The sequence below is a fragment of the Myotis brandtii genome, unplaced genomic scaffold, assembly GCF_000412655.1.
Source record: "Myotis brandtii unplaced genomic scaffold, ASM41265v1 scaffold654, whole genome shotgun sequence".
Lineage (NCBI taxonomy): Eukaryota > Metazoa > Chordata > Mammalia > Chiroptera > Vespertilionidae > Myotis > Myotis brandtii.
In genome coordinates, this window is record NW_005370538.1 from 1,889,792 (window position 1) to 1,900,896 (window position 11,105).

At 39.0% G+C, this 11,105-nt stretch overlaps 1 pseudogene; it reads right to left on the reverse strand.

Moving 5' to 3' along the window:
* Positions 1 to 9,699: 9,699 nt before the first annotated feature.
* Positions 9,700 to 10,865, reverse strand: LOC102259070 (annotated as a pseudogene).
* Between the last annotated feature and the right edge of the window lie 240 nt (positions 10,866 to 11,105).

Consider the following 11,105-nt stretch of genomic DNA (forward strand, 5'->3'; position numbering starts at 1 on the left):
TTTCTTTTACCAGGTTAAGGAAATTTTCTGCCATTATTTCTTCAAACACCTTCTCTATGCCTTTCTCCCTTTCTGCCTCTTCTGGCACACCTGCTAGTCTAATATTGTTACGTTTCACATTGTCCCAAAGCTCCCTTAAGCTGTGCTCCTGTTTTTTAATTTTTTTTTCTTTTTGGTTATCTGTTTGAGTGATATTTTCAACTCTGTCTCCTAATTCACTGATTCAATCCTCAGCTTCCCCTAATGTGTTGTGTATTCCTTTCAATGTGTTCTTTATTTGTGTTATGTCATTCTTTATTTCAGTCTGTTCTTTTTTCATAGTTACTATATCTTTTTTCATGCTGTTGAGCATCTTTACCATCATTACTCTGAACTCTGTTTCAGATAAATTTCTTATCTCTGCTTCATTTATCTCTTCTTCTGGAGAATTATCTAGTACTTTCATTTGGGGGTTGTTTCTTTATCTCCTCATTTTGGCTTTTTTGGGGGGTTTGTGACTATGTATTAGGTAGATCCTCTATGCCTCTCAATCTCTACTGCAGGACAGTGTCAAATGTGTTTCTGACTAATTAGATCAGGCAAAGACTCAATGCATCCAGAGACTGTGTTTGTCTACAGACTGATGGGATTCTGACTTGAATTGCCCCCCCCCCCCCAGGCAATCGTCCTCTGGTATGGAAGAGTTTTTTTCAGCAGCTTGGGGCAGTTGCTACTGCCTGGAGGCTAATTGTTATTTTTAATTGTTTAAGTCTTCTCAGGGCAAGGTATTTTCCAATCAGGTGTGTCAAGGTAGATGTCTATGTGGGAAAGATGTCCTCTGCTAGGTGAGGGAATGACTCAGCCCAGGAAACTTTTGGTGTCTGCCTTCTGAGCTCTATCCCTTATGTCCCCAATCCTGGCTTTTGCCCTCCCACTTCCAGTCCACTTCACCCTCCCTCTGCTGGAGCACAAGGTTGGGGGCACCACAGGGAATTTTGTGTGTTGGCCTTTTAAGAGGGTGCCTGAATTTTCAGCTGTTACTCTCTGCAGACAGCACCCCACTACTTTTCACAGCCAGATGTTATGTGGATACCTTCCTCAGTTTTGGTGCTCTCTTCTGGGGGGCCCAGTTTGGTGATTAGGTCCCAGAGTTCTCAGTGGCAACCCTCCATAGCTGAGATATCTCTCCAGGACTTCAGTTGCTGTCTGTGGTCGCCCAGCCAGCCCTTTCCCACTTCTGCACCTTCTCCCAGTCTCTATGCGGTCTCCACTTTTGGTCATCGGGTATCACAGTTCTCTCCTGTGAATGTCTGTTGATTTTTCAGGAAGTTTTTCTGTATTTTAGTTGTAATACCAGTTTTTTCCTGGGAGCATGCCCGTGTAGCATCCACTTACTCTGCCGCCTTTTTTAATCCTCATGCAGTGCCTTTGATCTGAGTCCTGCTGAAGATGAAATCCATTTGTATATTTTTTTTTGTAGAAATGTCTATTCAAGTCTTTTGCCTATTTTTAAATTGGCTTGTTTTTCTTTTTGTTGTTGAGTTTTGTGAATACTTTATATATTCTGGTTACTAGATTTTTCTCAGACACATAATTTGCAAATATATTCCCCCATTCTGTGGTTTCTATTTTCACATTCTTGATAGTGTCCTTGATGCACAAAATTTTTAAATTGTAATAAAGTCCAATTTATCTATTTTTTTCTTTTGTTGCTCATGTTTTTGTTCCCATGTCTAAAAAAACCTATTGCCAAATTCAAGATCAAAAAGATGTTTCACTGTTTTCCCCTTAGAGTTTCATGGTGTTTGCCCCTTATATTTAGGCCATTCACCCCTTTTGGATTAGTTTTTGTATGTGGTATGAGGCCGGCTTTGAACTGTAGCATTAATTTATTTATTTAGATAAATTTAATGAATTATTTAATTAATTATTAAATGAATTATTTAATCAGCCACTACTAATGGTTTACTGGGAGGAAATTATTTTTTAAATCTTGAAGACTGTCATAAACTTCATGTTCTGTTGCTTAATAACTCATTGCTTTGAACATGTCTCAACCTAGCTGGAGAAAAATAGAGCTCCAAAACCCCTTAGCTTAACATTTGACATCCTCAGCTAATATTAACCTCCCTTTACAGGCCTATCTCCTTCCTTTTCTCTAATAAAGTCCTCCAAGCCAGGCAAATTCTCCATTCCTAACTCAATCTCAGCAGCCCTTTGTTTTGTAAACATCTCATTGACCACTGTATTGTCAGCATCTAGCATGATATCTAACACATAAGTCACTCATTACACATGGGACAAAACTTAAAGTCAGCATGTAAGATGAAGATCACATGGTCAAATTACTTTTGATGATGCCTTAGGAAGGTTTCACCATGGAGAATGCTATCCTCTCAGAAAGTCCAGCATGGCCAGCATTTTCTCCAGTGTGGATGCAGATTACTGGGTTGTTCTTTTTGTTTGATCACCAGATTAAGTAGTTGTCTTGAACTTGTAGTTGGCTGTACTATATGAAAAATATATATTTAGCCAAAAGAATGACACTCAGTAACGTGGGGTGTTTACATTAGGAGATGGAAGAACAGATTTATGCCTCATAATCTCACATTTGATTTAGGGTATATATTAATTGAGTGTAATGGTAGCAGAATTTGCCTATACTATTTAAAAAATTCTCTCCAAGTGTGTATTTTTCAATTAATGTAAGCAGAACATGCCTATGAATAAAATGCCATAGACATTAAAAAAGTTTCTTTGCATGAGTGACTTAACTCTGCTCTCTCTATTTGAATGTCTTCTTTTTGTCTCTGCCTATCAAAATCCTATACACTCATCAGAGCTGAGCTGATGACCTACATATCAGCTCCCACAGGCTAATTATTTCATTTAAAAATATTTTTATTGATTTTTAGAGAGAGAGGAATGGAGAGGGAGAGAGAGATAGAAACATCAATGATGAGAAACTTCATAGATCAGCTGCCTCCTTCACTCCCTCTGCTGGGTATCAAGCCCGCAACCTGGCATATGCTCTGACTGGGAATCCAACCGTAACCTCCTGGTTAGTGGGTTGATGCTCAACCACTGAGCCACACTGGCTGGGCTAATTATTCCATTTTATTTTGCATGCCTACTCTCCAGCAGACAATGTAAAACACCTTACATGTTTTGTCCTCATTTAATGCTCACAGCATTCTTATGAGAAAGAAATAATGAATATTTTTTTCTGTTTTCAGGATGAGATTTAGAGAAGTTAACTATCTTGCCTAAGGGAGGTATCATCTACTGTACTTGCTGCTATCTCTCCAGGACCAAGAACACTTTCTGGCATATAATACATGCTCAACAAATACCTATTAAATGCATAGAATAACTTCTAGATTCCAAGCCAGTGTGCTTATCCCCTCTTCCAGGGCTTCATGACCTATGGCTGCAGTCATTCTTATTCTATTATCTGAATATTGACCCCAGCCAAGACTATATCATGGACCTTCACTTGCTTTCAATTTGTATCACAAAAAGTATAGATATCTTAAATGTTTTTTCAAAGTCCATATGCTCCTGGAGAGTCTGATATACTTTTCACCTACTATTATCCTCTGCTTTCTCACAGCTCCCATAAGATGTATGGTCGGTATCACCCAGATGGCATTTAACAATATATTTCTTTGTGTTGCATAGACTTGAATTCACATCTCCCTTCCTCTTTTAGATGGATACTGACTAATCAGTATCATTCTCTGACGCATTTATTACTGAACCCAATTCTTGATAAGCTAAATGTCTAGAGATAACTGCTCTTCTGCCAACATGTTCAATGCCTTGAAAATCTGTATCAAAGTAGATTTCTCAGCCTTGCAGCCTCATGATTTCTCTCACATAAGCATTCTTTCTTCTGCCTATGCTAACAGGAACTGGTCAAAGAATAATCATGCCTAAGTCTGCCTGGTCAGGTAACTGGCAACTTTTGAAACATTGAAGATTTAAAATATGCATTTTATTGCTGACTGAATGTGCAAAAAAGAAAAGAAAAGGATGGCTTCTTAAACATTGATGTGAATTTCTCATTTATTGATGATGTAAACATTTCTGCTTCCATGGTTTTATGAAACCCTTGGATCATTCTGAAGTTCTAAAATAAGAACATATGTAGATTGTATTAATCAGAAAAAGTGAGACACAATGATAATCATCAGCCATAAACTCTCATCTCTTTTAATAAACAGGCTTGTGGTAAGATTTTCAAACACAAAAATCATGGTTAGAAGGGACCGTATAGTAAAAGGATCCAAGTTTCCATTCAGGAATTTATGAACAGCAAAGTATTGATCTGAACTAGGAAGATATGACTAAGCTATACTTCTAACAGAATTTTTTATAGGCAGTACTTATATTATTCCTAAGCAATCAATAATTTTGATTACTACAGTGGAGGATCAGCAGGAGTGGATAGATAGACAGTATAAATGCATACTGCATGCCAAGTCCTTTAAATGTATTTAATTCTCATAGCTTTGTGATGTAGGTACTATTTTCTTTTCCATTTTACAGATGAGGAAACTGAGGCTCACAGATTATGAATTGTTCATGATCATAGCCTATAAGGACAGAGCTGGGATTTGTATCCAGATTTGACTCCAGATCCTGTATTCATTTTACTATACCTCACTGCCTCTTAGTGGTATATGAGATGATAAGAATAGCCAGTATTTATTGGGAACTATAAGCACAAAATAATGGAAAACTGAAATCCTAGTTACCATTTACAGAGTGCTAGGCATGGTGATTAGGGCTTTACATATAATAGCTCATTTAATCATCAGAACCACTCTATGAGGTAGGCATAATTGATATTCCCATTTTACAGATAAAAGCATTAAAGCTGGGCCCATGGGTAAGTAAATTGAGCATAGTTATTCAGCTAGAAGATTTAAGATCCAGATTTCAAACCTGTTTGTCAGTTGCCAGAGCTAGAGCCTATATATATACCACTAGTTCAAATGTTAAAGTGCAATAAGAATCACTGGGTGAGGCTGTTAAAAATATGGTTTTCTTGGCCCCTTCCTGAGAATCTGATTGACTAAGTCTTTTAAAAATATTGTTCCAGCTTTATTGAGGTATAATTGACAAATTCCATATAGTTGAAATCACACAGCCTTTCCACACTAGCTTCTTTCACTTAGCAATATGCAAACTTTTCAGACAATAAAATGATCAATTGTTGCTAGGGGTTCAGGAGGAGGAAGGAATGAATAGGTGAAACATAGGGGATTTTATGTTTGTGGGAAATTACTTTGATACTATAATGATGGATATATGACACTATGCATTTATCAAAACACATAGGAATATACAACACAAAGAATGAGCCCTAATTTACACTAATGACATCAGGTAATGCTAATGTATCAATATTGGTTTATCAATATAACAAATATACCACACTGATGTAAGATGTAATGTCTTTGCTGAATATATTTCTTTTCTTTGATGACTCTTCAATCTGGGTATGGCCTCATAGACCAACTTTAGATGTATTCCCTAAGGTGGTGGCCCCATAGGCTTCTTGACTGCTTTTCTCAACATGAAAGCAACACAGCACTGGTGAACCATGGCAGGGGAGGTCAGGGCCCAGTACATTTAGCATGCTGTACCTGGGATAGAGTTTCTGCCCTACAAATGCAGCCCGGGCCTAGGAAGGGACTGTAGACATCTATGCCACACTTACCTAAAATAGTTTCTGAAACACTGAGCTAAAGCCTGCCCCTCCCATGGAGAAACTTTAGCCCTAGACTGGGAGTTGAGGGGAGATGAATCCCTATTTTCCTAATAGCACCTGCCTGGAGTAGAGCATTCAGAGCAGGTGATGGCTCAAATGCCAGAGTCAGTATTCTTACCATAATTTAGTAGATTTTCTTGAATTTATTTTCTCTATTTGTTGTATGCCCTTAGAACAATTTTCAGAAACTTTAAATGAGTATCTTTTATAATTTTCTCCAGATAAATGGTTGTTTATTAAGGAGTAAGTTCACTGCACTACTTCTGTTATGCTAGCAGATTCTCTCTCTTGCTGACTTTGTTGAAGCAAGTAACTATCTTGTTAGTTACCCTCAAGTAATTGAAGACAGCTCTGACTGACAAAGATAAAACAAGAAACTGGGACACTCAGATCAGTAGGCAGCAAAGAACTGAATTCAGCCAACAACCATGTGAGCTTGGAAATGAATCTTTCCCCAGCTTAGCCTCAAGATGCAACCACAGTCCTAATCCATATTTGATTGTAGCCTTTGTGAGATCCTGAAACAGCAGACTTAGCAAAACTGTGCCCAGACACCTGATGCACAGAAACTGTGAGATTATAAATGCCTGTTGTTTTAGACCACTAAGTTCATGGTCATTTGTTATGCAGTGATAGATAAATCATAATATGGCATAAAATAAAATACATAAATTTTGTGATATAATGTGATCTGTGCATTTTTAATAATGCATTTCATATTATTTAAAAACTAGAGGCCTGGTGAACGAATTCGTGCATGGATGGGGTCCAGCCAGCCCGCCCCAATAGGGGCCCATAGCTGGAGGGGCCGCGGGTGGTTGGTCACTTGCCCTGCCTCCAATAGAGGTGTTGGGGGCCAATTGGGACCCAGATAAGGCTGGTTGGCTGCTGCAGTGCATGTCATAGCCACCAGTTGTCCCAGTCGTTCCACCGTTCTGGTCGCTGGGCTTTTATATATATAGATAGTGATGAGCTTTCAATATATTTCAAGGTATCTGCAAGAACAGTAATATAAAGTGAATATATGGGCGATTTCTTTTGGTGACAGTTACAAGTATTGTTAATACCACCATGAATTGTTGCCTACATTCATAGATGAAAGAAACGCTCAATTTTATTTAGAGGTTAGTGAAAATAAAGATTTAGGTTTTCTATCTCCTAAATTAAACAGGACCTCTACATTATATCCAAAAGACCCCAAGTTTAAAAATTTATCATATAGACATATTGTTTGTTAGAGTCTTCTGGCATCTGTCTTTTTTATTGCTTTTAAAGTAGCTTCTCTGCCTTTGTCATCCTGTTTCATGATGTCCTGTGGAACATACCGTCTGGAGGAAGTCTTTTCTAATATGCCAACTGAAAGTTTCCTCTCTTGCCCAAACTTTTTTTTGTAGGTATATGTGTGTACCAATTAATTGAAATTAATCACAAAAAACGTAATATCTCTCAAATTTTAAATATACATACTAGTAGCATTTGGTCCAGAAATTCTGTTCTAGAACTCATCCTGCAAGTGGGCAAAGATATGTAGGATATTCATTACAATGCTGTTAGTAATGCTAAACAAATAAATGTACATAAATTGAAATCTTATTGAATAAATTTCCATTAGTAATGTAACTATTAAAAACAAAGAATTGTATGTTTTGCTAAAAATGATTACAGGATATATTAATCAAAAAAGCAAAGATCAGAACAATGAGTATAGTGTTTTTACATTTGATGGTGTGTCAAAATTTTCTGGAATTAGGCAAAAGAAATGTTAATACTGTGTACCCATGGAAAACAGCAATGAGGACCGCAGTGGAGAGGCATGCACTTTTCATTGTATACTTGTGGTTCCCAAATTGTGCACCAAGTTGCCTTGGAACACTGGAGGATAATTTAAAATATCAAGGCAAGCACAGGGATACTAACAATCTGTTGTACATTTTGAAAACTATAATGTCAAGGTAGTTCATAGTTTCAACATTAGATTATGTATGTTTATAGATATGGGTTTTTGGCAGTTGCTATGGTAAACTAACAAATGACCTTGTTTGGATCATCTAAGAGACACATAATTATTGTTCAATTTATCTTCACCCTGAACTGACTGAAGAGGCCCTGCTAAGTTATGTAAAAAAGATCCACAGGTTATTCTCATTTCCAAACAAGGAAAAACTTTCTAAACCTCCGGATAGCATTACTATAAGACTAGGTAAGTATTATCATCAATTTATGTTATAGAAAATTGGGACTTAGTTAGGCATTGATAGTAGGAGTTGACTTTGAAAGCTGCTCAGATAATGGTAGATTGAGGTAGAATAAGAGTTGAGATTAATGTGCATATTCCTATCTTGGAAACCATTAAGGGTTTATGGCTACCTTTTGAGATGGAGTAGCTCAGTCTTTGATTGAAAACTCACCTCACTATTTCTGTTTTGTTTGTTTATATTGTTCTTTAGATTCCACATATAAGTAAGATCACATGGTATTTGCCTTTCTCTACTTTATTTCATTTAGCACAATACCTTCTAGGTCCATCGATGCTGTCGCAAATGGTAAAATTTTGTTCTATTAAATGGCCAAGTAATATTGATTGTATTGTAATAACTATGTATGGTGTCAGTCAGGTACTGGCAATATCAGGGGGAACACTTGGTAAAGTATATGATTGACTAAATACTACACTGTACACCTGAAACTAATACAAAATTATATTGAATGTAAACTTTTTTAAACAGCAAAATGATTTATTTGTAACACAGCCCAGTTCCCATCACTTTAATACAGCACAGGAGTAGAAAAGAGTTACACTGCAAGCATCACATAGTCCAAGGTATAGCTCCATGCCTTCCATGGCAGCAAGCCCATCTTCCCCAGAGACCCATGCCCAGAGGCAAACTGAACTTACACAAACAGGCAAGTCCAGAATGAAGTCAGACCCAGGCCTCAGCATGATGCATCCTTCCCCCAAAGTCTTTTAAGCTTCCTAACTGCAGCCTTCTCCCCCTTCTACCCCCAACCAGGCCAACTCCTAGCCTCTGAGACACCAGAGAGCTTTTTATATGGAGTAATTAACAGGGGTTTAAGTGTTACATAAACAAGACAATAACCTGTGAAATCTAGTGTTCCATAGAAGGGTTAAGATGACTCCGCTATACATAATCTTAATGAGAAATGACAGCTTTTTCCCTCTTTCTCTTCACCATAGATGTGGGTGGTTTTGAACTGATTTTGTCTCAGACAGCTCCATATTCCAGTTTCTCTATTGGTCTTATTAAAGGTTGTTCTCCTCATCCACGGATAGGAAGGAAGCCTGGAGACTTTTCCCAGTTCAGAGGCTGAGAGGTAAAGCCCTTAAAGTTTAGGGGAAAAAATCCATTAGAAGATTTTTATGGAGATTATTGCCTACAAGTATTCTAGCCTATTTGGGAAAAAGTTAGTTTTAGATTTAGAGGGCAATCCAAACACAGAGACAGGTATTCTTTCTGATTAAGTACTAGTTTGTAGAATATAGGAGGCAGGGAAGAGGAGTATAAAAATCCCAATTTGCCTTCTTCACCCCAAATCTTCTAGAGAGCCTCAGAAGATTTACACTAGGAAGATTCCACCTCTCCCAGGTCTTGGTGGGACAATGCCACAATGGACTGGTGGCCTTTTTAACAAATTCACCATGAAAAGACAAGAAAATAGAGAGGTCATATCCAAAGGAACATCTTACTCAAGCATTAAGGGCTCTGACTAGTGGTTAAAACATACTGATGTTTGGTATCAGAACTGTTATTATAATGTGAGGAGATCATAAACAGGGGAGGAAACTTAAGTAGCAACACTTAAGGCAAGGAATAGAACCCATATATTAGCTAGAAATCACTTGCAGATTTAACATTGACATTTGTTTATTTTCAACCCTACTCCAATTTCTTGGGAAACCTGGGCTACCTGTACCTGTGCTATCACCTGCATGTGCAGGACTGGGCAATCATATTCTCATACTCCTTGTACAAGATATTCCCATTAGCCTCAACCATAAGGCTGCTAATAGGAACGTACTTATAAGGGACACATGAGGGCTGAGGGACACTCTGGTTCACCAACTCATTGGCAAGGTTCTGAATGGTGGCATGATTGGGAGAATTGAGACCATAGTGTAGTACCTGAGGGCAGGTTCCATTACAGTAGTTTGGGGTACAGAGACGAGGAGTAATGATCTAGTGATCCAAGTCCAGCTGATGGAAACTGACTTGGAAATGGTGGAGGGAACACTGGTTACCTTCAGGCCTATCATGTTCCTGGGAGGGGCCAGGAATCTTAGATGCAATACTGCCTGCTTGCTGTGCCCTCTGCAAGAGAAGAGTTCCTTTCCATAAATTCCTCCAGGCCGCCAGGTAGAAGTTTGGCCTTCTGAACACTTTTATGAGTGTCACTGAAATAGAATAACAAGAAGGCAGTGTCCAAGGATGAAGTGCCATGCCACAGGAGCTCATGACCCTCGCTACCTTTTTTCTGCTGACACATGAAGCGCAGTCATAGAACCTTGTACCTCTTGTGATTCCAGAGCCTTTGCCAAATGTGTTGTGTGATATCAATCTCTGTCCAAGCTTCAGATAGTAGGGGAGGTTTTGAGAACCTCTTCCTGAGGGAGGAAAGCAGTCATTTGAGTTTTCTGGACCTAGGGCTCCACATGGCAGGAGAAGTGGAAGCCAGCTAGTGATGGTAAACCACAGTGGCTCTGACTAGTTGGTAGGTGACCTGGTTTAGTCACAGAGAAAAGTCCAGTGTCTGTATATGCCAGGGGTCTCTGAGAGGCATTGATACATTGGCCAAGGGCCTCACCAGCCTCACCATGGTGGCCCCAATTGTGTGGTTCTCTCTAGGGTGCCCATGCACATCAGCTGAGTGCTGGTACAACTCCAGCATGTACCACGTGGGATACCCTAGGACCTGTGGCTTCCTCTGCTGCTTGCCAGGGGCTTCTTCTAGCAGCTTCTGAATCAAGGGCAAGGTAGGAGCCTCAGCCATGGGGCCAGTAGAGTGCTGCCCTACCTTTTCAATGTGGACTCTGTTCTGTAAAAAGCACTAGTCCCCAAAGAAGAATTCTAAAGCTGCTGAGGAGGACCATCTTGAAAGGCTTGGTGTTCAGTAACGTGTTCCAGCCCAAGCCCAAAGGATATCACTATGTCCCTTTCCTGTCACACAGGTAACTGCATCCTGGCTCCACTACCAAAAGGATAGAGCAAGAAAAAATGAAAGGCAGGCAGGCCCTATGTTGCTTCTCCTGGGAGGATCTTCTGGACCAAATGAGGTCTCCTAACTTGGCCTCTTGGCATCAAAACAAATAGAAACAGCAGATGGGACAAGG